This window comes from Heterodontus francisci, chromosome 5 (assembly GCF_036365525.1).
Source record: "Heterodontus francisci isolate sHetFra1 chromosome 5, sHetFra1.hap1, whole genome shotgun sequence".
Taxonomy (NCBI): domain Eukaryota; kingdom Metazoa; phylum Chordata; class Chondrichthyes; order Heterodontiformes; family Heterodontidae; genus Heterodontus; species Heterodontus francisci.
The window spans coordinates 36,029,785-36,057,609 of record NC_090375.1 but is presented as its reverse complement, the minus strand read 5'-3'; the positions used below and the strand labels follow the sequence as shown (position 1 = coordinate 36,057,609).

Here is a 27,825-nt window from a genome sequence, read left to right as displayed (position 1 = left end):
TCACCTATGGCCTCAAACCTATTAAACGTACTTCATTGATAGCTCAGTTAGAAAGTGCTTTGCCCCACGTAGATCTGGGCCATTCAGCCCAAGAGTTGCCAGCTTTGTTTCTTGGTGGGCTTTAGTTAGCTGATCTCAGCTGGGCTGGCAGTAAAGGTGCTACAATGCCGCTCAGTTCTACAGGTCAGAGAAATGAAAAATCAGGCAGCATCACATCTCTGAATTGCTATCTAGTGACTCCCACAGAGTGTGCAGGTGCAGGAATGTCAGCTGAGGTTGGGATTAAACTCGCCTGTGGATTTTCTCATTGTTGAAGAGGTGACTGACCATCCCTGTGTGGACTCACGGATGAAGAAAGGCCACATAACTTTTGAGGTGAGATTCACTGCAATACAAGGAATGACTGGATGTGGAGGCTGGTGGGGTGGAAAATGAGGACAAGGGGAATCCTGTCACAGTTCTGGGAGGGAGGGGAAGGGGTGAGAGCAGAGGTACGGGAAATGGGCCAGACATGGTTGAGGGCCATGTCAACCATAGTGGGGGGCGGTGGGGGGGGGGGAATCCCTTGGTTACGGAACAAAGAAGACATATCAGAAGCACTGTTGTAGAAGGTTGCATCATCAGAGTAGATGCGTCAGAGACCGAGAAGCTGGGAGAATGGAATGGAGTCCTTACAGGAGGCAGGGTGTGAGGAAGTGTAGTCAAGGTAGCCGTGGGAGTTGGTGGACCTATAATAAATATTAGTAGCCAGCCTATCCCCAGAGATGGAGACAGAGAAGTCAAGGAAGGGAAGGGAAGTGTCGGAGATGGACCACGTCAAGGCGAGAGAAGGGTGGAAATTGGAAGCAAAGTTGATAAAGTTTTCCAGTTTGAGGTGGGAGCGGGAAACGGCATTGACATTCACATGGCATTCTCCCAGTTTCTCTTTCACTGACGCATCTGCTCTGATGATGCAACCTTCCACAGCAGCGCTTCTGATATGTCTTCCTTTTTCCTTAACCGAGGGTACCCCCCAACTGTGGTTCACAGGGTCCTCAACCGTGTCCGGTCCATTTCCCGCACCTCTTTTCTCACCCCTTCCTTTCCCTCCCAGAACCGCGACAGGGTTCCCTTTGCCCTCACTTTCTGCACCACCAGCCTCCACATCCAGAGGATCATCCTCTGCCATTTCCGCCACCAAACACATCTTCCTCTCCCCTCCCCTATCAGCATTCCGAAGGAATCTTTCCCTCCACGACACCCTGGTCCACTCCTCCATTTACCCCCGACACCTCGTTCCCCTTCCCATGGCATCTTCCAATGCAATTGCAGGAGGTGTAATACCTGCCCTTTTACCTCCTCTCTCCTCACTATCTAAGGCCCCAAACACTCCTTTCAGGTGATGCAGCGATTTACTTGTACTTCTTTCAACATAGTATACTGTATTCGCTGCTCACAGTGCAGCCTCCTCTACATCAGGGAGACAAAACGCAGATTAGGTGACCGCTTTGCGGAACATCTCCGCTCAGTCTGAAAACATGACCCCAAGCTTCCTGTCACTTGACATTTTAACACACACACCCTACTCTCATACCTACATATCTGTCCTGGGATTGCTACAGTGTGAAGGTGAATATCGATGCAAGCTCGAGGAACAGCACCTCATTTACCAATTAGGCACACTACAGCCTACTGGACTGAACATTGAGTTCGATAATTTCAGAGCATGACTGCTCCCCTTTTTTTAGTTTTACTTTGTATTTTTTATTTGTATTTCATTTTATTTTAGTTTGTGTCATCATTACACTGTTCTTTTAACCATGTGCCTACCCACTGTTTTTTTCATATGTTTTTGCTTGTGGCTAGGGCTTTCATTATTCTGTCATTTAACACCCTCTCTGCACTGCCGCTTTGTATTTCAGCACACCATTAACACACTCTTTTTCTTTGCCCCAAGACCTCCTTGTCAGTTGTTCTCTGTGACCCTCTGTCCTATCAACGCCTTCCCATTTGTTCTCTTTTGCCCCACTTTATTTGCTTAAAACCTATTACATTTCTAACCTTTGCCAGTTCTGATGAAAGGTCACTGACTTGAAATGTTAACTTTGCTTCTCTCTCCACAGATGCTGCCAGACCTGCTGAGTATTTCTGCACTTTTTGGTTTTATTTCTAAGGAATTGATGCTGGCTTGTCAAAACAGTAATAACGCTGAAGAGGTACCGCAGCAGCAAGTGGTTAACTTTCCACCAGCATTAAATGGGAGGAAATTCTCCATCACAAATGGTCTTCTTTAAAAAACCTAATTCATTGCGAAGTTATTTATCTGCTTATTTATTTATGCATTCCTGTTCATCAGGATGAGGGATGATAGTTCTGGGGACTGGAACAATTTTCTACTTTGCATATAATGGCAGCATCAATCATTATTAAGCAAGATATAGCTTGGAGCAAATGCAGTGATCTCTACACTATCATACGAAGCACCTACATTCCCAAGCTCTGAAAAACAGCCACTTATTCATTAGGATGTTTCTTGTTAAGCACATTTCTATCTTTTTGTGATCTTTGTGAAGTGGCTTGGCTGTGAATTAAGGCTAATTGGGCAACACTTGTAGGTAGATTTGTGCAGCAAACACCTGCCTCTTTCAACAGCTCCTTTCATTTAGGATCTTAATTTGGTACTTAGCTATCAGAGTGAGAAGACAGGACTTGTGTCGTGCAAGATGAATATCAAACTAGGTCACTGAAAAGAAAGGACTGTGTTCATTATTGTTTGTGACAGTTTATAATGTCACACTGCTGTTGGGTGCTGAGCACACACTTGCATAAAGTAAATTGTAGCTTCTGTTTTAAAGACAAGTGAAATAGCTTCTTACAATAGCAGTGCCTTGCAGACATTTTAACCATCACAGGCCAACAATATTTTCATTAAATATTAATGCAGAATGGGTAGCATGAAACAACGGGTAGAAATCTGTCTTGGGCGGAAGCAAAATGGGTGATAACAATTGGTTGCCCATTACACGCCCCGCCCGACATTCAATTCCTTGGCAGTTACACATTACAGGCGGCAGATATGACACCACCTGATTTGAGCTAATGCCCTAGATAAATTTCTACGTACATCTCTTGAGGTAGTGATTGGTTCAAGGCTTTATATCCATATCATTAAAATTTTAAGAATAGTGCTCTTCCAACATGCATCAAAATATCACATGCGCAAGTTGTATACCACATTGTCCATCACTCTGGCACTGATGTTCCATAACATTGCTCACAGTAGGTTAAATGATAGACTAAAGTGTGTCATGGTCCTGTAGTTTTTTTTCTCCGGAGAATATGCAGTTTGCCTTTAAGGCTGGCGAAGGATCAGTACTGCTTTAAGAACCAGCAAGTCTCAGGAGTTAGAGAAAATGCATTTTCAGTTGCTGTTAGATACAACCATTTGGAGACTGTGATTCAAATGGTGCATTCTCGTTATCATTAATACAGCCACTTGGAGTGAGTATCAAGCAATACATTTGTTACAATTCAATTTTGAATTGGCTTTTTAGTTGAAGACAGTTTGTTCGAACAGAACACAGACAGACAGCTAGCACTTGAAAAAAGAGCTCTCAACCATTTAAACTGAAGGAAGAGAATTTTAGTCTGTTTAATTATTATCTCTCAAAATTCTAAAAGTAAAGTCAAGCCAAAACGGAGATCTCTGATAATTTGAACTGAAGGAAGGGAAATTAGACTGTGACAATCTTTTATCCTTCAAAAACTCTAACGTCAAAATGACTCTATTGAAAGTGTTCGCATGTTGTTAATTGTTGAAATCCATCACCGAAGAAGGACGCATCACTTCCAGCACTTTCTCTTTTTAGTTCAGATTTCCAGCATCGGCAGTATTTTGCTTTTATATTTTTTTTTTAGAGATACAGCACTGAAACAGGCCCTTCGGCCCACCGAGTCTGTGCCGACCATCAACCACCCATTTATACTAATCCTACACTAATCCCATATTCCTACCACATCCCCACCTGTCCATATATTTCCCTACCACCTACCTATACTAGGGGCAATTTATAATGGCCAATTTACCTACCAACCTGCAAGTCTTTTGGCTTGTGGGAGGAAACCGGAGCACCCGGAGAAAACCCACGCAGACACAGGGAGAACTTGCAAACTCCACACAGGCAGTACCCAGAATTGAACCCGGGTCGCTGGAGCTGTGAGACTGCGGTGCTAACCACTGCGCCACTGTGCCGTCCCAGTTACAAATGCAACAAAGGCTGTCTATTTCTGACTATAGAATCTTCCATTGTCGCCACTCTCCTATTCTTGTAATCTATCTGTCTTTCACCCACGCCTCTCTCTCCATCTGCACCGCCTCCCCCCGCCACCCCCACCCCCACCCCACCACCACCACAGTGTAGACCCTTGCTTCCCAATATCAAAATTTTTGCTTGGGATTGCCCTCCTCTGAATCAGTATCACTGTCCATCTGATAATTGCCCAACATTGATTATTTATTCGCATTTCTGGAAACTCAATGCTTCCCTGCTCTTGTGAACCCAATTTTCACTTGCTAGAAACATACAACACAGAAGGGGGCCATTCAGCCCATCATGCCAGTGCAGATTCTTTGAAAGAGTTATCCATTTTGTCCTACTCTGCTGTTCTTTCCCCATAGCCTTGGAAGTTTCTCTCTTTCTATATTATCCTTGTGTCCCGAACTGTTCAGCACTGGTTCTTGGGTGGTAAACAAAAGCAGAAAAAATTATTTAGTTAGTGGGATACAAAATGAGACACAACTGGAATCAATTTATTTCTAATTTTTTGTCCCTGAACACTACTGTTGGAGATCTCTATAATATTGATGATACATTGCATGGTTTAACATCCCTCTTGTTATCAAACAGAACATCCTTTGCTACACCATGTGTAACCCTCACTGGAGATTTGCCAGTATAAATTATGAAAGATGCACTTTGTAGCCATAGCAGAAACTCCTGAATACAAGACACCAATCACTGTATAGTGTCGCTGATTTTCTTCAGCTACTGTTGGTTCACAATGCAGTGTTTGAACTAGCGACATTCCCTTTTCAGTTTCAACCTAACTTTGCCAGACTTGACTATATTTTATATGTATAAATGTACATAAATAGAGAAACCGAGGCAGAAAATTATTTTTTTCAAATAAAATATTTATGTTAATATATATTAATGTTGTATTTACCCACAGATTGTGACAGCAGCACATTGCCATGAAAATACATTATTAATCTTTACTTTATTATTCAGTAGTACCTCTTCTCATTTCAGCAAAACAAATAAAACCTTAACCTTCAGGGCAATCGCCAAGGTTAATTCAACATAATGGATGTTGTGTCAAAGCAACTTTTTCACAGCCAATGATTCAAAGTGCAGGGCCAGTGAAAGTTTTCTGGCTTTCTGGCAGGATTAAGGAACCTGTGATAATGGCAGTGAAATGGTACCCATAAATAAGAATGGAGGGCTGAATTTTATGAGGACTCCGGCGTCGGAGGTCCTGGCAGGGGGGCCCGGAAAAGGCCCGCCATACCCCCAATGCTGAGAAGGGCCCGCCGCATTTTACCAGTGGCAGCAAGGCCTCAGTGCGGCGTCCACGCAGCGGGGCCTTAAATAATGTATTAAAATCAATGGAAATAAATTTAAATCAACTGACCTTGTCCCAGCTGCCATTCCACACTGATCTTACAGCCACCAGTCGGACGTCCTGTACCTTCGGAACTCCATTCAGAGTCAGTAGGGCTAAAAGGGTTATGAAAAGTCATTGGCAAACAGGATTAAGGATAATCCCAAGGCTTTTTATACATATATAAAGAGCAAGAGGGTAACTAGGGAAAGGGTTGGCCCGCTCAAGGACAGAGAAGGGAATCTATGTGTGGAGCCAGAGAAAATGGGCAAGGTACGAAATGAGTACTTTGCATCAGTATTCACCAAAGAGAAGGACTTGGTGGATGATGAGCCTAGGGAAGGGAGTGTAGATAGTCTCAGTCATCTCATTATCAAAAAAGAGGAGGTGTTGGGTGTCTTGCAAAGCCTTAAAGTAGATAAGTCCTCAGGGCCTGATGGGATCTACCCCAGAATACTAAGGGAGACAAGGGAAGAAATTGTTGGGGCCTTGACAGAAATCTTTGCATCCTCATTGGCTACAGGTGAGGTCCCAGAGGACTGGAGAATAGCCAATGTTGTTCCTTTGTTTAAGAAGGGTAGCAAGGATAATCCAAGAAATTATAGGCCCGCGAGCCTTACATCAGTGGTAGGGAAATTATTACAGAGGATTCTTCGGGACAGGATTTACTCCCATTTGGAAACAAACAAACTTATTAGCGAGAGACAGCATGGTTTTGTGAAGGGGAGGTCGTGTCTCACTAATTTGATTGAGTTTTTTGAGGAAGTGACAAAGATGATTGATGAAGAAAGGGCAGTGGATGTTATCTATATGGACTTCAGTAAAGCCTTTGACAAGGTCCCTCATGGCAGACTGGTATAAAAGGTGAAGTCACATGGGATCAGAGGTGAGCTGGCAAGATGGATACAGAACTGGTTCAATCACAGAAGACAGAGGGTAACAGTGGATGGGTGTTTTTCTGAATGGAGGGATGTGACTAGTGGTGTTCCACAGTGATCAGTGCTGGGACCTTTGCTGTTTGTAGTATATATAAATGATTTGGAGGAAAATGTAGCTGGTCTGATTAGTAAGTTTGCGGACGACACAAAGGTTGATGGAGTTGCGGATAGTGATGAGGATTGTCAGAGGATACAGCAGGATATAGATCAGTTGGAGACTTGGGCGGAGAAATGGCTGATGGAGTTTAATCCGGACAATGTGAGGTAATGCATTTTGGAAGATCTAATGCAGGTGGGAAGTATACAGTAAATGGCAGAACCCTGAGGAGTATTGACAGGCAGAGCGATCTGGGCGTACAGGTCCACAGGTCACTGAAAGTGGCAACGCAGGTGGATAAGTTTAGTTTAGTTTAGTTTAGAGATACAGCACTGAAACAGGCCCTTCGGCCCAACGGGTCTGTGCCGACCATCAACCACCCATTTATACTAATCCTACACTAATTCCATATTCCTACCACATCCCCACTTGTCCCTATATATTTCCCTACCACCTACCTATACTAGGGGCAATTTATAATGGCCAATTTACCTATCAACCTGCAAGTCTTTGGCATGTGGGAGGAAACCGGAGCACCCGGAGGAAACCCACGCAGACACAGGGAGAACTTGCAAACTCCACACAGGCAGTACCCAGAATTGAACCCAGGTCGCTGGAGCTGTGAGGCTGCGGTGCTAACCACTGCACCACTGTGCCGCCAAGTTAGTCAAGAAAGCATAGGGCATGCGTGCCTTCATCAGTCAGGGCATAGAGTATAAAAATTGGCAAGTCATGCTGCAGCTGTACAGAACTTTAGTTAGGCCACACTTAGAATATTGTGTGCAATTCTGGTCGTCACACTACCAGAAGGACGTGGAGGCTTTGGAGAGGGTTTACCAGGATGTTACCTGGTCTGGAGGGCATTAGCTATGAGGAGAGGTTGGATAAACTCGGATTGTTTTCACTGGAACAACGGAGGTGGAGGGGTGACATGATAGAAGTTTACAAAGTTATGAGCGGCATGGACAGAATGGATAGTCAGAAGGTTTTTCCCAGGGTGGAAGAGTCAGTTACTAGGGGACATAGGTTTAAGGTGAGAGGGGCAAAGTTTAGAGGGGATGTGCGAGGCAAGTTCTTTCCACAGAGGGTGGTGAGTGCCTGGAACGTGCTGCCGGGGGAGATGGTGGAAGCAGGTACGATCATGACATTTAAGAGGCATCTTGACAAATACATGAATAGGATGGGAATAGAGGGATACGGTCCCCGGAAGTGCAGAAGGTTTTGAGTTTAGGCAGGCATCAAGATTGGCGCAAGCTTGGAGGGCCGAATGGCCTGTTCCTGTGCTGTACAGTTCTTTGTTCTTTGTTCTGAGACGTGACACTGGTGGGGAGGAGTGAATATTTCAGAGAGGGGCGGGGAGAGAGGGGAGAGCTATTGTAATTGGTTGTCGGGATTGTGGGAAGGGATTGAGGGTCAAAGGTTCTGAAGGTGGGAGGGTGAAAGGTCGGCATATTAAAACGTGGTTTTCAGGGCGATAGGTCACTTTATTTATGTTGACTCAGTGGGGGGGATGTGAAAGATTAAATAAAATTTTATGTTCAATTTTAATCCAGCAGGACTTGTAAAGATTTAACATAAACTGCAGGGCTTGAAGCCCTTTAAAATGGCGACGGTGCCTACGCGGTGGCACCGGAGGCCATTGCTGGGAAAGGAATGACCGCCCCATCTACATCATCAGGGGCGGCTGCTCCACCCCCATCCCTTTAAATGAGCCTCCGCGTGAAATATTGATTTCGGCACACTAACAAAATTCAGCCCGAAGTGTCTTAGTTAGTAACAATTTGGAGTGCAGTATCTGGGAAGAATGTTCCTTACCTAGCATCTGGGCTTATTAAACTACCTGGGGCACAGTGCATAGTGCATGTATAGAAAACCAGCAGTCACTTTAAATTTTGGATACTGCCACAGTCAGTCCTGAGCTCAAAGTACATAAGGCACGACAGACCGAGCTTCATGGTTTTCACATTCAGTTGAATAAACTGGACATTATTACCTTACAAATATATTTTTAGTTACAAAACTTGTAAAGAGCAGCTGTCCTTCAGCTGAGTGCTTTGCTCTTCAGATGGTCCATTATGATTACAGAAATTAACAACTACAATTTGCTTCCACCTCTACTTAGATGGTTTCAGCAGATATCCTCTGTGTCATTAAGCTGAGCTTGCTTTGCTGCTTCATTTGATTTTGAGATTTTTTGATTTCCTTCATTCTAAAATCAAACTTAAAAGGGTCTAACCCAGGGAACATGCTTTCAGTTGACTAGTTTTTCTGAAGCATAAAGCTCAAAAGAAAACGATACCAATGTAAAATTATTGTTAAGGCTTCCTTCTTTGGACCAGTTTATCTGAGAATCTAAGGGTAGGATTGAAACTGCTGATAGTAATATTATAATGTTATGATGTTGCAATGATTGCCATTAGCATGGAGTAGGCTGCATTCATTACCTTTCTAATCTATATAAATTTGGACTGTCGAGAGGTAGAAATGGGTTTTTTCTCGAGCCAATTAAATGGCTTATTGCTGGAAGACCAAAGCCACACTCCAGAGCCCTAGTTAATGATACAGTTGAGAAAGCCCATGAACAATGGAAGGACCTAAAGACAATGACATAGATACCTGCACCCAAATTCTGCTCTGTGGGCAGATCAGCACAGAGGACCAGGTGGGTTTTCCTATTAAAAAAAGGGAATCGACCTGTAAAGGTAACTCTGTTTCTCTCTCCATCGATGCTGCCAGATCTGCTGAGCATTTCCAGCATTTACTGTTCTTGTTTTATTCTTTCATGGGATGTGGGTGTCACTGGCAGTCCAGCATTTGTTGCCCATTGTTAATTGGCCTTGAACTGAATGGTTTGCGAGGACATTTCAGAGGGCAGTTAAGAGTCAAGCACATTGCTGTGGGTCTGGAGTCACATGTAGACCAGACCAGGTAAGGATGGCAGATTTCCTTCCCTAAAGGACATTAGTGAACCAGATGGGTTTTTATGACAATCGATGGTACTTTCTGAGACCAGCTTTCAATTCCAGATTTTTATTAATTAGTTGAAAATTTCTTTTTATTATCTGTATATTTCAAAGATCTTCATACATTCTTCAATTTTTACATGTTCAGTGCTTGCCTTTGATAATGTTTTACTGTAATGAGTCATTTACAACCTGATCTTGTGTTCCTTCTAAGTGCTCGAATAGTGGAATGAGTGAGGTGGCGGTCTGCTGCAGTTCCTCAAACTGGTCTTTTTGATATGACTATGGCACCATGCCTCTTGTACTGGGATACGACATGGCCCTGTAACTTCTGCCAGCACTTTGAGCCCCTGCACTGGCTGGACATTGCTGGCTACTAACTGCCAACTCAGCTCTCAGATGGGACAGCTTGATCTGGTTGACAACTAACTGCTTTATCCATACCTTCATCTTCCATGGCCCAGCTTCTGGGCAACCCTTTTAGATGACCAGAGACCTATGTGGGAACAAAGCCATGGGCCCCACTTGGAAGAATGAAACCTACCATCAAGGTTCTCCCAAACAGATCCCCTAGAAATTGGAAGTTAGAAGTGAGCGTGCTTCATAACTTGAGGCTGTGCTTTGAGCCCGCTGTCCATGGGAGCTCTGCTACAGATGAATGTGGAGTTACCCTTCGCTTAATGATGGATTGCAGATTTCCAAAACATTCCTGCACTGATGCTACATTAATGCAATTTCTTGTTGTCTTTGTGATAAAACAAAATGCAATTGGCATGAAATTCAAGCATTTAGCTCCATTTCTAGCAGTGCTACAAATGCCTACCTGGCTTCCCCAGGGGTAGGCTACACCGCTGGCCACTGCCTACACTGCATTCTCCACCTTCTCCAGTGATATGGGTGCATGCATGCTGTGTTCCCTGAATGCACCCAAACACGGATTGGCATTATCCTGCCATCATACAGCCTAACTGTCTGATGTTACAGCAGGATTCCAAATTTGGACAAAGTTGTCCATTCATGAAAAAAGAAGCGTGAAGCAGCAAGATGCACCCTTCAGTAGCATCATTTAAAGGGCCAGGCACCATAATTGAAGATACGTTACATTTTTGGAACATTTTCTGTTGGAAAGTGTCTAAAAGTACTCAGGAGATTTTGGAGTTGTTTTGATGTATTTGCCAGTGAGTGTTGCCACATCCTCACAGGGATGGCAGAGCAGTAGGTGAACTGTCCACACAAAGGCTACAACAGGTATGGAAACAGCAGTGATAATGCCTCTGGGCCTGCAACACAACAGTGAGATGGAGCAGAGGTTGTGGAGAGGGGAAGCTCCGTGCCATGCCCTCTGCCAAGTTGGTGCTGGACTCTTCCATGCACTTCCAGGTGGCTGCCTGGTGGGCCAGTTAGTGCACCCAGCACCTTGGTGTGCATGCTCATTAGCACCCTCCTCTATCAGCTCAATTGAGATACTCAACTGATTCCTCTGCAGCATTACTTGTCTTCCACCTCGCCCTCTGGTGAGCTGGCATAAGAACCATCTTTTCACCCTGGCCTGGTTGCAATCGTGTCCAGTGATTCACCATGTGTTGATCCCAACTCTACACTAGCTTCCAAGGTAAGTGCGGTGCCAGTGTCATATCAAATATACGAACATATGTAAATATGGGGCCTCTTCATCAGTGCTGTGATGTCACTCTCCTTTCTCCTCCTGGGGCTCAACTGGCTGGGCAGTGGCAGTTTTTAGGTGTTGGAAAACAGGAATTCAGAAGGGGAAGATTAGTGTGAGGGAAGGTTAGTGGAGTGGGAGGCAGGAGGCTCATGGTCACACCTTCAACAGCTTGGTCAGCATGCCAGATATCAGGATGAGGGTTTTCTGGGATTTGAGAAGGGACAGAAGGCGGGACCATAAAATTATCCTCAATGTTCTCAGTGATGCTGGGTGCTATGGGCCCATGATGCTGAATGTCACATCCTCTATGGGGCTCAGGAGATGCAGGCATCCTAGTGCTGTGTCGACTCTGCTTTGCTGCCTTCAATAGTGTGCCACCTTGTCCTGGTTGTGAAGCGAGGTATTTGAGTGAATTTCCTGCCATAGCTGAATAGTTGGAGTTATGCGGAAGCAGTAAGAACAAAACAAAGAACAAAGAACAAAGATAATTACAGCACAGGAACAGGCCCTTCGGCCCTCCAAGCCTGCGCCGATCCAGATCCTCTCTCTAAACATGTCGCCTATTTTCTAAGGTTCTGTATCTCTTTTCTTCCTGCCCATTCATGTATCTGTCTAGATACATCTTAAAAGACTCCATCGTGCCCGCATCTACCACCTCCGCTGGCAATGCGTTCCAGGTGCCCACCACCCTCTGCGTAAAGAACTTTCCACGCATATCCCCCCTAAACTTTTCCCCTTTCACTTTGAACTCGTGTCCTCTAGTAATTGAAACCCCCACTCTGGGAAAAAGCCTCTTGCTATCCACCCTGTCTATACCTCTCATTATTTTGTACACCTCAATCAGGTCCCCCCTCAACCTCCGTCTTTCTAATGAAAATAATCCTAATCTGCTCAACCTCTCTTCATAGCTAGCGCCCTCCATACCAGGCAACATCCTGGTGAACCTCCTCTGCACCCTCTCCAAAGCATCCACATCCTTTTGATAATGTGGCGACCAGAACTGTACGCAGTATTCCAAATGTGGCCGAACCAAAGTCCTATACAACTGTAACATGACCTGCCAACTCTTGTACTCAATGCCCCGTCCGATGAAGGAAAGCATGCCGTATGCCTTCTTGACCACTCTATTTACCTGCGTTGCCACCTTCAGGGAACAGTGGACCTGAACACCCAAATCTCTCTGGACATCAATTTTCCCCAGGACTTTTCCATTTACTGTATAGTTCACTCTTGAATTGGATCTTCCAAAATGCATCACCTCGCATTTACCCTGATTGAACTCCATCTGCCATTTCTCTGCCCAACTCTCCAATCTATCTATATTCTGCTGTATTCTCTGACAGTCCCCTTCACTATCTGCTACTCCACCAATCTTAGTGTCGTCTGCAAACTTGCTAATCAGTCCACCTATACTTTCCTCCAAATCATTAATGTATATCACAAACAACAGTGGTCCCAGCACGGATCCCTGTGGAACACCACTGGTCACACATCTCCATTTTGAGAAACTCCCTTCTACTGCTACTCTCTGTCTCCTGTTGCCCAGCCAGTTCTTTATCCATCTAGCTAGTACACCTAGAGGTGGGAGCGAGGCTGGCAGAATTGGTAGGTATGTCAGGGTGATGTGAAGTATCTGGATGTTAAGCTTGAGTTCTGAGTACCAGGGTGAGTACCAAGGCTGCTGGGTGAGTGATGGGGGTCGGCTGCATTGAGCAGTGAGAGAAATCGGTACTGTGGTGGGTAGGAGATGTCATTTTTTAAAATTCATTTGTGGGATGTGGGCGACGCTGGCTAGGCCAGCATTTATTACCCATCCCTAATTGCCCTTGGGAAGGTGGTGATGAGCTGCCCTCTTGAACTGTTGCAGTTCTTGGAGTGTAGGTACATCAACAGTGCTGTTAGGAAGGGAGTTCCCGGATTTTGACCCATAACAGTGAAGGAACAGCGATATAGTTCCAAATCAGGATGGTGTGTGGCTTGCGGGGAACTTGCAGTTGGTGGTGATCCTATGCATCTGCTGCCCTTGTCCTTTTAGGTAGTAGAGGTCACGGGTTTGCAAAGTGCTGTCGAAGAAGCCATGGTGCATTGCTGCAGTGCAAATTGTAGATGGTACATACTGTTGCCACTGTGCATCAGTAATGGAGAGAGTGAATATTTATAAATGGGGTGCCAATCAAGCGCGCTGCTTTGTCCTGGATGGTGTTGAGCTTCTTGAGTGTTGTTGGAGCTGCAGTCATCCAGGAAAGTGGAGAATATTCCATCACACATTCCCAGCCTCTGACCTGCTCTTGCAGCCACAGCATTTATGTAGCTGGTCCAGTTCAGTTTCCGGTCAATGATGACCCCCCAGGATGTTGATAGGGGGGGATTTAGCGATGGTAGTGCCATTGAACGTCAAGGGGAGATGGTTAAATTCTCTTTTGTTTGAGATGGCCATTGCCTGGTACCTGTGTGGCATGAATGTTATTTGCCATTTATCAGCCCAAGCCTGGATGTTGTCCAGGTCTTGCTGCATATGGACAAGGGCTGCTTCAGTATCTGAGGAGTCGCGAATGGTGCTGAACATTGTACAATCATCAGCGAACATCCCCACTTCTGACCTTATGATGGAGGAAAGGTAATTGATGAAGCAGCTGAAGATGGTTGGGCCTAGGACACTACCCTGAGGAAATCCTGAGGTTATGTCCTGGAGCTCAGATGATTGACCTCAACAACCACAACCATCTTCCATTGTGCTAGGTATGACTGCAACCAGCAGAGAGTTTTCCCCCGATTCCCAGTGACTCCAGTTTTGCTAGGGCTCCTTGATGCCATACTTGGTCAAATGCTGCCTTGATGTTAAGGGCAGTCACTCTCATCTTACCTCTGGAGTTCAGCTCTTTTGTCCATGTTTGGACCAAGGCTGTAATGAGGTCAGGAGCTGAGTGGACCTGGCGGAACCCAAACTGAACATCCTTGAACAGGTTATTGCTGAGCAAGTGCTGCTTTATAGGGTCGACGACCGCTTCCATCATTTTCTGATCGAGAGTAGAGTAATAGGGCAGTAATTGGCTGGGTTGGATTTGTCCTGCTTTTTGTGTACAGGACATACCTGGGCAATTTTCCACATGGCCGGGTAGATGCCAGTGTTGTAGCTGTACTGGAACGGCTTGGCTAGGGGCGCAGCTCGTTCTGGAGCACAAGTCTTCAGTACTATTGCCGGAATGCTGTCAGGGCCCATAGCCTTTGCAGTATTCAATGCCTTCAGCCATATCTTGATATCACGTGGAATGAATCGGATTGGCTGAATGAAGACTGGCATCTGTGATGCTGGGGTCCTCAGGAGGAGGCCGAGATGATGAGAAGATGTGAAGATACATTTAATATTGACCACCCGCACAAGGTCATTAGACCTCTTGTGGCACTACTGCCAGGTCTTCAGGTCCAGAATCCAGGACTTGACCTTCCTGGCCACCTGATCTCAAACCCATCTGAAGGTTGTCCTTGAGGGTCTCCTGGTTCCCCTGTGGGACCACAGAGTATCTCCTCCTGCCAACCTCCAGCATGAGTTCCTCCATGGCAATATCCATCAGTCTGGATCCCTTGGTCTGCCCTGGTGTTCCATTTGCAAGAATTTCCATTGCAACAATCTTTTTGTGCAGCTTCCCTTTAAGAAGCATCCTGCCTTTAAGAAGAGGCAGACTGCCTTTACCATGTGGTGTATAGCAACAGTGCCCGGGCCTCCTACAATGCACAGAGCTTGCAGGCAATATTGAGTAGAGAACAGTGCTGGTGTCAAAGGAATTTACGTCAAAATCATTTCAGTTGAGATGTCTAGACAAATTTTGAGTCTTACTCTGCCACAAATCACAGTCCCCGGGCCCAAAAATTGGGGCAAATAAATTTAATGCCCAATGTCCTTTGGAGTCAACAAACTTTCAAAATCCATCAAATAGACAAGGATATGGAGAAGAACATCATACATTTCAGCTTTAATTGTTACTTGTCATCATTACTGATAAAAATTACAAGTATTAAATTTATATAGCACAGAAGCAAAGAGAAAAGGAAGAACTTGAATTTCTATAGCATCTTTCATGACCTTGGGAGGTTCCAATGTGCTTCAGAGTCATAGAGTCATTTACAGCACAGAGGAGGCCATTCAGCCCACTGGGTCCATGCCAGCTCTCCATGGAGATATCCAGTCAGTTCCACTCGATCCTTGTAGCCCTGCAAGTTTATTTCCTTCAAGTGGCCATTCAATTTCCTTTTGAAGTCATTGATTATCTCCGCATCCACCATCCTCATGGGCAGTGTGTTTCAGGTCATAACGACCTATTGTGTAAAAATGTTCTTCTCATATTCCCCCTGCATCTCTTGCCCAAAACTTTCATTCTATGTCCCCTAGTCTGTGTACCATCAGTTAATGGGAACAGTTTTTCCCTGTCTAAATTATCTATGCCTGTCATGATCTTGTACACCTCAATTTCCTTTGCCTGAAGGAGAAAAGCCCCAGCTTTTCCATACAAACGAATCCATATGAATTAAGAGCAGGAGTAGGCGACTTGGCCCCTCAAGCCTGCTCCAGCATTCAATAAGATCATGGCTGATCTGATTGTAACCTCGACTCCACATTCCCGCCTACCCCAAATAAGCTTTCACCCCCTTACTTATCAATAATCAATCTCCCTCTGACTTAAAAATATTTAAAGACTCTGCTTCCACCACCTTTTGAGGAAGAGAGTTCCAAAGACTCATTGACCTTCTGAGAGAAAAGAATTTCTCCTCATCTCTGTCTTAAATAGGCGACCTCTTATTTTTAAATAGTGACCCCTAGTTCTAGATTCTGCCACAACAGGAAACATCCTTTCCACCCTGTCAAGGCCCCTCAGGATCTTATATGTTTCAATCAAGCCTCCTCTTACTCTTCTAAGCTCCAGCAGATACAAGCCTAGCCTGTCCAATCTTTCCTTGTAAGTCAACATGCCCATTCCAGATATTAGTCTAGTAAACCTTCTCTGAACTGCTTCCAATGCCTTCTCTGATCAAAGGAAAACAACCCTAGCCTTTTCAGTCTCTCGTCATAGCTGAAATGCTCCAGCCCAGGCACCATCCTGGTGAATCTCCTCTGCACTCTCTCCAGTGCAAGCACATCCTTCCTATAATGTGGTGACCAGAACTGTACACAGCACTCCAGCTGTGGCCTAACTAGCGTTTTATACAGCTCCATCATAACCTCCCTGCTCTTACATTCTAAACCTCGGCTAATAAAAACAAGTATCCCATATGCTTTCCTAACCACCTTATCTACCTGTGCTGCTGCCTTCAGTGATCTATGGACAAGTACACCAAGGTCCCTCTGACCCTCTGTACTCCCTAGGGTCCTATCATCCATTGTTTCTTCCCTTGCCTTGTTAGTCCTCCCAAAATGCATCACCTCACACCTCACAGGATTAAATTCCATTTGCCACTGCTCTGCCCATCTTACCAACCCATTTATATCATCCTGTAATCTGAGGCTTTTCTCCTCACTATTAACGACACCACCAATTTTCGTGTCATCTGCAAACTTACTGAACATGCCTCCTATATTCATGACTAAATCATTAATATACACTAGAAACAGCAAGGGTCCCAGCACCGATCCCTGTGGTACACCACTGGTCACAGGCTTCCACTCGCAAAAACAACCCTCGACCATCACCCTCTGCCTCCTGCCACTAAGCCAATTTTGGATCCAATTTGCCAAATTGCCCTGGATCCCATGGGCTCTTACCTTCTTAACCAATCTCCCATGCGGGACCTTATCAAAAGCCTTACTGAAATCCATGTCGACTGCATCTACTGCTTTACCCTCATCTACACATTTAGTCACCACCTCGAAAAATTCAATCAAGTTAGTTAGATACGATCTCCCCCTGACAAAGCCATGCTGAATATCCCTGATTAATCCCTGCCTCTCCAAGTGGAGATTAATCCTGTCCCTCAGAATTTTTTCCAATAGTTTCCTTACCACTGATGTTAGACTCACCGGCCTGTAATTACCTGGTTTATCCTTACTACCCTTCTTCATAATGGTACCACATTTGCTGTCCTCCAATCCTCTGGTACCTCTTCTGTGGCCAGAGAGGATTTGAAAATTTGTGTCAGAACCCCTGCTATCTCCTCTCTTACCTCACATAACAGCCTGGGATACATCTCATCTGGGCCTGGGGATTTATCCACTTTTAAGCCCGCTAAAACAGCTAATACTTCCTCCCTTTCAATGCTTATATGTTCAGGTATATGACAATCCCCCATCATGATCTCTACACCTACATCGTCCTTCTCCATAGTGAACACAGATGCAAAGTAATCATTTAAAACCTCACCAATGTCCTCCGGCTCCACACGCATTACCACTTTGGTTCCTAATGGGCTTCCTAACTCTTTCCCTGGTTATCCTGTTACCCTTCATATACTTATAAAACGCCTTGGGACTTTCCTTTATTTTGCCCACCAGTGTTTTTTCATGCCCCCTCTACACTTTCTATACTCTTTTAGTGCCTCCGCTGTTTTCAGTGCTCCGAATCTGCCATAAGCCTCCTTTTTGTTCCTGGTTCAATCCTCTATATCCCTTGACATTCAGGGTTCCCTGGACTTGTTGGTCCTACCCTCCACCTTAACGGGAACATGATGGCTCTGAACTCTCACTATTTCCTGTTTGAATGACTCCCACTGGTCTGATGTGGATATTTCTACAAGTAGCTGCTCCCAGTCCACTTTGGCCAGATCCTGTTTTATCACATTGAAATCGGCCTTCCCCCAATTCAGAACCTTTATTTCTGGCCGGTCTTTGTCCTTTTCCATAACTACCTTAAATCTTACAGAGTTATGGTCACTATCCCCGAAATGCTCCCCCACTGACACTTCTATCACTTGTCCAGCTTCATTCCCTAAGATTAGGTCCAGTACTGCCCCTTCTCTTATAGGATTTTCTACGTACTGGCTCAAAAAGCTCTCCTGTATGCATTTTAAGAATTCTTCCCCCTTTAAGCCTTTTGCACTAAGACTATCCCAGTTGATACTGGGGAAGTTGAAATCCCCTACTATTATTACCCTATTATTTTTACACCTCTCTGAGATTTGCCTACATATCTGCTCCTCTATCTCTCCCTAACTGTTTGGAGGACTGTAGTACACTCCCAGCCAAGTGATTGCCTCCTTTCTGTTTTTAAGTCCAAGTTCATCAGGACCCGGGATTTATCAGCCCGCAGCTCCAACAATTTGCTCAATACCACTTTCCTGGTGATTGTAATTTTCTTGAGTTCTCCCTCCCTTCCATTTCCTGATTTACAGCTATTTCTGGGATATTACTTGTATCCTCTATAATGAAGACTGATGCAAAATATCTGTTCAATTCATCTGCCAACTCCTTATTTTCCCCGATTAATTCCCCAGCCTCACTTTCTACAGAACCAAGGCTCACTTTGTTAACTCTTTTCTATTTTAAATATCTATAGAAACTCTTACTATCTGTTTTTATATTTCTAGCTAACTTTCTCTCGTACTCTAATTTTTCCCTCCTTATCAATCTTTTAGTCATTCTTTGCTGTTTTTCATATTCTGTCCAATCTTTGCAATTATATACTTTTTCTTTAAGTTTGATACTATCTTTAACTTTTTTAGTTCACCATGGATAGTAGTTCCTCCCCTTGGAATTTTTCTTTCTCATTGGAATGTACCTATTCTGAGTATTCTGAAATATCTAAATGTCTGCCACTGCATTTCTATTGACCAAGCCTTTAACTTCAATTGCCAGTTCACTTTAGCTAGCTCTGCTTTCATGCCCTCACAATTGCCCTTAATTACGTTTAAAATACTATTCTTGGGCCCATTCTTTTGTCCCTCAAACTGATTGGAAATTTAATCCTAGTATGATCACTGCGACCTAGGGGCGCCTTCACTATGAGGTCATCAATTAATCCTATCTCGTTGCACAATACCAGATCTAGTACGGGCTACCCTCTGGTTGGCTCCCGATCATGCTGTTCTAAGAAACTAATCCTCATCTAGGCTACCTTTGTCCACCTGATTTTTCCAGTCTATATGTAGATTAAAATCCCCCATGGTTATTGCCGTACCTTTCTTACAAGCTCCCATTATTTCTTCCTTTATACTCTGACCTACCATGTGGTTACGGTTAGGAGGCTTGTACACCACTCCCACCAATGATTTCTTGCCTTTATCATTTCTAATCTCTACCCAAACTGTTTCTACATCCTGGTTTCCTGAATTTAGGTCATCCCTGTCTAATATGCTAGTATCATAATTAATTAACAGAGCCATGCCTCCACCTTTTCCTCGCTTCCTGTCCTTCCTAAATGACATTTACATTAACCCAACCTAACCTTGTAACTAAAATCTCCCATCCCTGGAACCATTCTAGTAAATTTCCTCTGCAGTAATGAAATATTTTTGTTGCAATGTAGGAAACAGGGCAGCCAATTTGCACACAGCAAACCCCCACAAACAGTAATATGAAAATGACCAGATAATTGTTATAGTGATATAAAAGCAAAATACTGCGGATGCTGGAAATCTGAAATAAAAACAAGAAATGCTGGAACCACTCAGCAGGTCTGGCAGCATCTGTGGAAAGAGAAGCAGAGTTAACGTTTCGGGTCAGTGACCCTTCTTCGGAACTGACAAATATTAAAAATGTCACAGGTTATAAGCAAGTGAGGTGGGGGTGGGGCAAGAGATGTTATCTATTGCCCCACCCCCACCTCACTTGCTTATAACCTGTGACATTTTTAATATTTGTCAGTTCTGAAGAAAGGTCACTGACCCGAAACGTTAATTGTTACAGTGATGTTGGTTGAGGCATATATATTGGCCAGGACACCCGGGATAATTGCTCTGCTTCTGTTTGAAATAGGGCTGTGGGCTCTTTTATACCCATCTGAGAGTGCAGATGAGACCTCAGTTTATCATCATCTGAAAGACAGTACATTCGACAGTACAGCACCCCCTCAGTATTGCACTGGAGTGTGGCCTAGATTTTGTGGGTCTTGGACCCAAAACTTTCTGATTCAGGGTCAAGAATAATACCACTGAGTCACAGCTGACTATATGAGACGGTTAATACTGATAAGTTTATTTTAAAAGCTTATTATTGCAATTTATTCTGAGGAACTTCAGTGATATCTGGATTTCAGGATGATAAGCCTCTGATTCCTACCTTTTAAAACAAGAAAAATCTGGGCTGACAATACCTGGAGGATTTTTTATGAATTTCTCATTCATTAGATTTTGACACAGGTTAGTTACCTGGAGATTTTTATGTATTCATCCTTCTTCAGATTATGATACAGACCAAACCCCTTAGGGACATTGCTGGAAATTCATAACACATCCACAAATAACAGCAAGGTCTATATTTCTTGCTATTTCATTTATTTTATTCTTTGAAATAAAGCTTGCAAATCAAAAAGGGCTCCAAAACCCATGACTAAAAGCAAAGCTTCCATAATTTCCATGTATGATTTCAGTGTAGAGTTGAGGTATTACTTTGTCTTTGGCAGCCAAACAGGCTGGAGTCCATTCCTGACAGTTTTTCTCCCCCAGTGCCAATTCCCTCAAATTCCCACTCTTTGGCCTTTCGCTCGATCATTCAGTCCTGAGCTCATTATATTTAAATGAGGACCAGTGGACCCACATTTCCTGGTTTTTGTGCTGGCAAAGAAGTCAGGATAAGTTAGAAGAGATCTCAATCACAGCTGCTAACAGGATGGGCAGAGGCAAGCTGAAGAGTGGGGAGAGTTTGCTGACCAATGTTTACAGCTGGCAATGGCTTTTGGGAGCAACTAATTTTTGGCATTCTGCCTGCTTCTCACTCCCTCTAATAGTCTGAGACGAGTGAGAACTTATGACTCCCACCAATATAGTGGGGGAGGAGGAGAAGCAGCAGAGGATCAGATTGAATGCACATTTCTGAAACAGGCCATTCAGCCCCACAGATCTATGCTAGTGTTTATGCTGCACATGAGCCTCTCACTCCACTCCTTCGGGCACTATCAACATAACCTTCTATTCCTTTTTCCCATGAAGTGATTATCTTGCTTCCCCTTAAATGCAGCTTTGATATTCACCTCAATATTTCCTTGTGGTAGCGAGTTCTGCATTTGGATGGAGGAAAGGAGTGTGAGGTACTAAGTAAGCAAGTTGCACCCTACCTGATATAACCGTGCAACCTCCCACTCCCATAGAATATATAGGTGACATAGGTCCGATGAGGATCTTGGTGAGGAAATATATAAAGAGAGTATGATTTAATATGAACATAATAAAATGATAGGCAGGAAAAAACTCACTGGTCCAGCAAGCCTGCCCCACACCGTGATGGCTTGCCCACGACTAAACATTCCTTCCTTCCCCCCGCCACCCTCTCACTCACCACTGTAAGCATGTAATCGCCTGGGAGAGGCAAAGAGCATGGAAAAATACCCAGGGCCCATAAGGGAAAAAAATGCCTTGTAAAATTCCTCTCCCACCTCCTCAGGCAATCAAAACCATTCCTGGAGATCACACCTTCTGCATGATTCAATCTCTGCCTTTTAAAGATGTACAGAGAGTCAGCCTGCACCACATCATCTGGCAATGCATTCCAGAGTCTCACAATTCTCTGATAAGCAGAGAACAGCTCAACACCCAGGGCTGGATTCATGCATCGGGGGTGGAAAACGGGAGTCAGGATTGTTTCTGGGTTCTGAACACACCACCGGGGGATTTTCATAGAGGTGCCCCCTTAATTAGCATGGAGACAAGTTCCCTGTCCAGTTAAGGATAGTGGGTGGGCTCTCGAAGCTGAAGGGACAATCAGAGGCATTTCAGCTTGAGAAGAGCAGCAGGCTGCACTTCACCATGGGGGTGCCCTGTCACCAACTATTTTTTTAAAAGTTTAATTTCAAAACAGATACAGCAGCCAGGCAACCACTGTGTGACTGTGGGGAGATGGAGGCGAATATCTCTACAGGGCGGCCTTTAACTGCACCCACACCCAGGCAGGCAGAGAGGGTCTCCAGGCCTGCCTGGATGGCACCCCGCCCCCACTACCACCACCCCACCCCACCCCCAGCCTCCAGGCAGTTAAACTGCCCCCACTGGTTCAGAAAACTGGAGGCTGACTGGAAAAGTGGGCTTAATAAGGCTCTTCATGAACCTAATTGACCACCCCCCTCGTGGGGGCAGCTAGTCTTGCCTGCCTTGAATCTGCTTCGTCACAGCTGACTGGCGCCAGACATAGTTTCGGGAAACAGGCCCGCCAGCCAGTGCCAATATTTTCAGGCCTCGTTCACCTCTGTACCCTCTCCTGGTGAGGCATGAAATCCTGCCCCTAGTCTATTCCTACTCTTAGGAATAGTAGTTTAAACTATATTGGTTTAAACTCATGTCCCCTGGTCATCCCCAATCTGTTAAATTGGAATAATCTATCAAAAGGGCTCTCTACAACCCTTTAATTATTTTATAGACCTCTATCAGGTTGCCTCTAAGTGTATGCTACTCTAAATAGACCAAGGTCCTTGAACCTTTCTGTGTAGCTAAGGTTCTTTAAGCTGGGAATAATTTTTGTAGCTTTCCACTGGACTTTTTCCAAGGTCACTATATTATCCACTATGTGAGGGGACCAAAACTGGGCACAGTACTTGTCATGCAGACCCCCCACCTGGCAAGAATGAAGCATATTAATTTTGTTATATGAACATTGATTTTAAGCTGTTGCTGGAGTGAAGAAATGACTTGTTTAAGAGATCACCAGACCTTTGACTGCAGGACATTTGCATACTAAGAGACGGTGCTCATAGAGACAATGATCTACTCACTGGGTCAATGAACCCAGATGGATTTTGATCACCAGACATTGAAGGTGTAAGGAAGCGCATTCCAGTGACTGCTAAGATGATACAATCCACAAAAGCAGGAGTGGTTAAGCCAGTTAGTCACATGACTGTCCTGCTGGCCATCTTGGAGTTGGATTGTGCCACACAGAAAAGAACAGAAGGCAGTTTTCAACTAAAGCTGGAACAAGGAAGTCTCTCTCTTGGCTGTCTCTCTCTCACTTTCTCCAAAGTCACCGGGCCCACAGAAGACACGTAAACTTCAAGAGAGAAAAGACTCCGACATCGAAACAAGTTGAAGTGTGCACTGGGCCCCAACGAATTGCAGGACTTACTGGCAACCAAAGACTCAACATCAAACTCAAAGGACAGTAAATAGAAACCCATCCATTGCCTCAAACTTTTCCCCTTTATTCGTTTCTACTTTTTCTGTCTCTATCTGCATGTGTGTTTATCTAGCATGGTCGCGTCGCATATTCATAGTCTTTACGGGAAGCGAGGGAAGAGATTGCTGCGTCTTTGGCGATGATCTTTGCGTCTTCCCTGTCTACTGGAGTAGTACTGGATGATTGGAGGGTGGCAAATGTTGTTCCCTTATTCAAGAATGGGAATAGGGATAACCCTGGGAATTATAGACCAGTCAGTCTTACGTCGGTAGTGGGCAAATTATTGGAGAGGATTCTGAGAGACAGGATTTATGATTATTTGGAAAAGCATGGTTTGATTAGAGACAGTCAGCATGGCTTTGTGAGGGGCAGGTCATGCCTCACAAGCCTTATTGAATTCTTTGAAGATGTGACAAAACACATTGATGAAGGAAGAGCAGTGTGGATACAGATGTGGTGTATATGGATTTTAGCAAAGCGTTTGATAAGGTTCCCCATGGTCGGCTCATTCAGAAAGTAAGGAGGCATGGGATACAGGGAAAGTTGGCTGTCTGGATACAAAATTGGCTGGCCCATAGAAATCAGAGGGTGGTAGTAGATGGAAAGTATTCAGCATGGAGCTCGGTGAGCAGTGGTGTTCCGCAGGGATCTGTTCTGGGACCTCTGCTCTTTGTGATTTTTATAAATGACTTGGATGAGGAAGTGGAAGGCTGGGTTAGCAAGTTTGCCGATGACACGAAGGTTGCTGGAGTTGTGGATAGTGTGGAAGGCTGTTGTAGGTTGCAACGGGACATTGACAGGATGCAGAGCTGGGCTGAGAAGGGGCAGATGGAGTTCAACCTGGAAAAGTGTGAAGTGATTCATTTTGGAAGGGCGAATTTGAATGCAGAATACAGGCTTAAAGACAGGATTCTTGGTAGTGTGGAGGAACAGAGGGATCTTGGGGTCCATGTCCATAGATCGCTCAAAGTTGCCACCCAAGTTGATAGGGTTGTTAAGAAGGCGTATGGTGTGTTGGCTTTCATTAACGGGGGATTGAGTTTAAGAGCCACGAGGTTATGCTGCAGCTCTATAAGGACCTGGTTCGACCACACTTGGAATATTGTGTTCAGTTCTGGTCGCCTCATTATAGGAAGGATGTGGAAGCTTTAGAAAGGGTGCAGAGGAGATTTACCAGGATGCTGCCTGGACTGGAGGGCATGTCTTATGAAGAAAGATTGAGGGAGCTAGGGCTTTTCTCATTGGAGCGAAGAAGGATGAGAGGTGACTTGATAGAGGGGTACAAGATGATGAGAGGCATAGATAGAGTGGATAGCCAGAGACTTTTTCCCAGGGTGGAAAGGGTTATCACCAGGGGGCATAATTTTAAGGTGATTGGAGGAAGGTTTCGGGGAGATGTCAGAGGTAGGTTCTTTACACAGAGAGTGGTGGGTGCGTGGAATGCACTGCCAGCGGTGGTAGTAGAAGCAGATACATTAGGAGCATTTAAGCGACTCTTGGATAGGTACATGGATGATAGTAGAATGAAGGGTAGGTAGTCAGTTTGATCTTAGAGTAGGTTAAAGGTTCGGCACATCATCGTGGGCCGAAGAGCCTGTACTGTGCTGTACTGTTCTATGTTCTATGTTCTTAACTGGATTAGAGTTTAAGATTAATAAACTCCCAACTTTCTTATTTAAATCTAAGAAAACCTGTCTGATTTCTTTGCCTAACAATTGGAACTGTGAACAAGGATTCACTGAGGGGGAGCTAAAAACACGATGTTTCTAAAATTGAACCCTGTTACGGTTAAACCAGGCAAAGGCTGAGAGGGAACCCCTAGACCCCTTCTCACCTGGTTATAACATACTCCAGACACAGTCTGAACAACAAACTGTTCTGTGTCAAAATGGTATCCCTTGATTTATACTGAATAATTCTATTAATACAGTTCAAAATCTTGTTAGCTTTAACTACTCTATGTGTGTCATGACCACTATGATCCATTCACAATAACACCAAGATATTTTTCTCTCTTGGGAATAGGAGAACTCTGCTACTTACTGCATGAGGATCTGGAGTCATGGCTATCGACCTGGCCTTATCTGTGGTGATGAAGGTGACAACTGCACTCAACTTTTATTTAAAAACTTCTACACAGCTGCTTGGCTCTTCCTGAGAAGTCCAAAATCTGTTTCAACCACTTCACTCAATCTGTGATTCTGAGAAATTGCCAGACATCCATCAGTAATGTACTCTCAACAGATGTGAGTACATTTAATCACCTTTGTTTGTTTGGGCCTCACCAATCCTTCAGATACACATTGATCCTTATGTCCTAGGAGACTAAGATGTACATTCTCCACAGCATAGAGAAATAATTGACTTTAAGCATCAAGAAATCCGTGGTCATGGGACAAGGTTCCATCTCTGCCCCTGATCACACTAAATAACACCACGCTGGAAGCGGTTCGCAAATTCTGCTACCTTGGCTCCACAGTGACAGACAATCTGTCCTTTGATGCAGAGCTTGATACACACATAGGGAAAGCAACTACCACCTTTGGCCAACTTGCGAAATGCACATTGGATAACACCAAGCTGACCCTTAGGACCAAGCTTTATAAGGCCTGTGTTCTCAGAACCTTGGTGTACGACTGTGAAACATGGACGACTTACAGGTACCAGGAAAAGAAGCTCAATAATTTCTATCTTCACTGTCTGAGGCGCATTATGGGTATATCCTGGCAGGACAAAATCACAACTGTGGCAGTCCTCTCAAGCAGAGGCAGCTTGGGTGATCAGACACGTCCGCAGGAGGGAAAATGGTTGCATACTCAAGGGCCTTCTCTATGGTGAGGTAGTCGGGATGACCAGTGGGATGCCCAAAGCTCTGCTTCAAGAATGCTTACAAGAGTGACATGAAAGCCCTAAATGTCGATTATCGCACCTGGTAGTCAATAGCTGGCGAAAGAAGGAAATGGCGACACATCCTGTGGACTACCATGACAACCAGTTGCTACAGCAGCTTGGCAACAGACGCCAGTGTCAAAGACAACAACTCACAGCATCACTTGGCAACTCCACGTGTGGTACTTGTGGCAGAACCTGCCTCTCAAAAATTGGCCTTCACAGCCATCAGCAAAGGTGCGCCAAGAGAAGACACCCCACCTAAATGGATTGTTTCTTGTCCGTCCTTCATCTTTCGTAGATGGCAGGATGCCAACCAGAGAAATAATTGACAGTCACCGATTTCAGCGCAATGTGTGCTGAGATCAGCAAGAAAGAATCTAATGTATAATCCACTTTAGTCCAAAATGCTTACTTTTTGTCATAATTCCAAGCAAGTATTTGATATTCTGCCACATATTTGGTTATAAATTCAATTTATTCTGTGGTTTTTAAGCAGCCAATGTTAATTCGCAATCAATAAAATTCCATATTCAATACCGACAATAAAGCTTTATAGCCCTGTCCCAGATAGGGTTGTCACTTTGCCAGACAAGTTAAATCACAGACTAACAATGAACTGCTGAGTCCAGGTTGATGGAGCTTCCGGTTAACTTTTAGACTTGAGCTAATATTTCAGTATAAGCCCTTCTGGTGATTTTGTTTCCTAAAACAACAAAAGCATAATCTTACAAGACCCTTGCCCTTATCATTGCTGCATCTGACAGCACTTTGCTATTTTGAAACTATCTATATGAGAAAAAATAGTCTTTGAGTGAATTCTGAGAACAGAAAGCAGAAGTGGAACCCTGACCAACTTTCTTCCCCATCCCACCCTTGGCATAGGAATGCTAGCACCATTTGTAATACCACCCATACACACCAGGGATTACTCCTGAGATCTTCTTGGCTCAATTACTCATTGGATAAACTTGCTGAGTCATTGTTGCATGTTTTTAGATTAGATTAGAGATACAGCACTGAAACAGGCCCTTCGGCCCACCGAGTCTGTGCCGAACATCAACCACCCATTTATACTAATCCTACACTAATCCCATATTCCTACCAATCATCCCCACCTGTCCCTATATTTCCCTACCACCTACCTATACTAGTGACAATTTATAATGGCCAATTTACCTATCAACCTGCAAGTCTTTTGGCTTGTGGGAGGAAACCGGAGCACCCGGGGAAAACCCACGCAGACACAGGGAGAACTTGCAAACTCCACACAGGCAGTACCCGGAATCGAACCCAGGTCCCTGGAGCTGTGAGGCTGCGGTGCTAACCACTGCGCCACTGTGTTGCAGCACAGAAATAAGCCATTTGGTTCATTGAGACTACAC

General features: G+C 44.5%; 1 long non-coding RNA gene across 1 annotated transcript in view; it reads left to right on the top strand.

Annotated features, from left to right (window-relative positions):
* LOC137369812 (uncharacterized) overlaps positions 1–27,731 on the top strand; it is a 119,644-nt gene extending 91,913 nt beyond the window's left edge. The window contains exon 3 of the long non-coding RNA XR_010975016.1: positions 25,577–27,731. This is a non-coding gene — a long non-coding RNA (uncharacterized lncRNA). The remainder of the gene's footprint in view (positions 1–25,576) is intronic.
* The last annotated feature ends 94 nt before the right edge of the window (positions 27,732–27,825 follow it).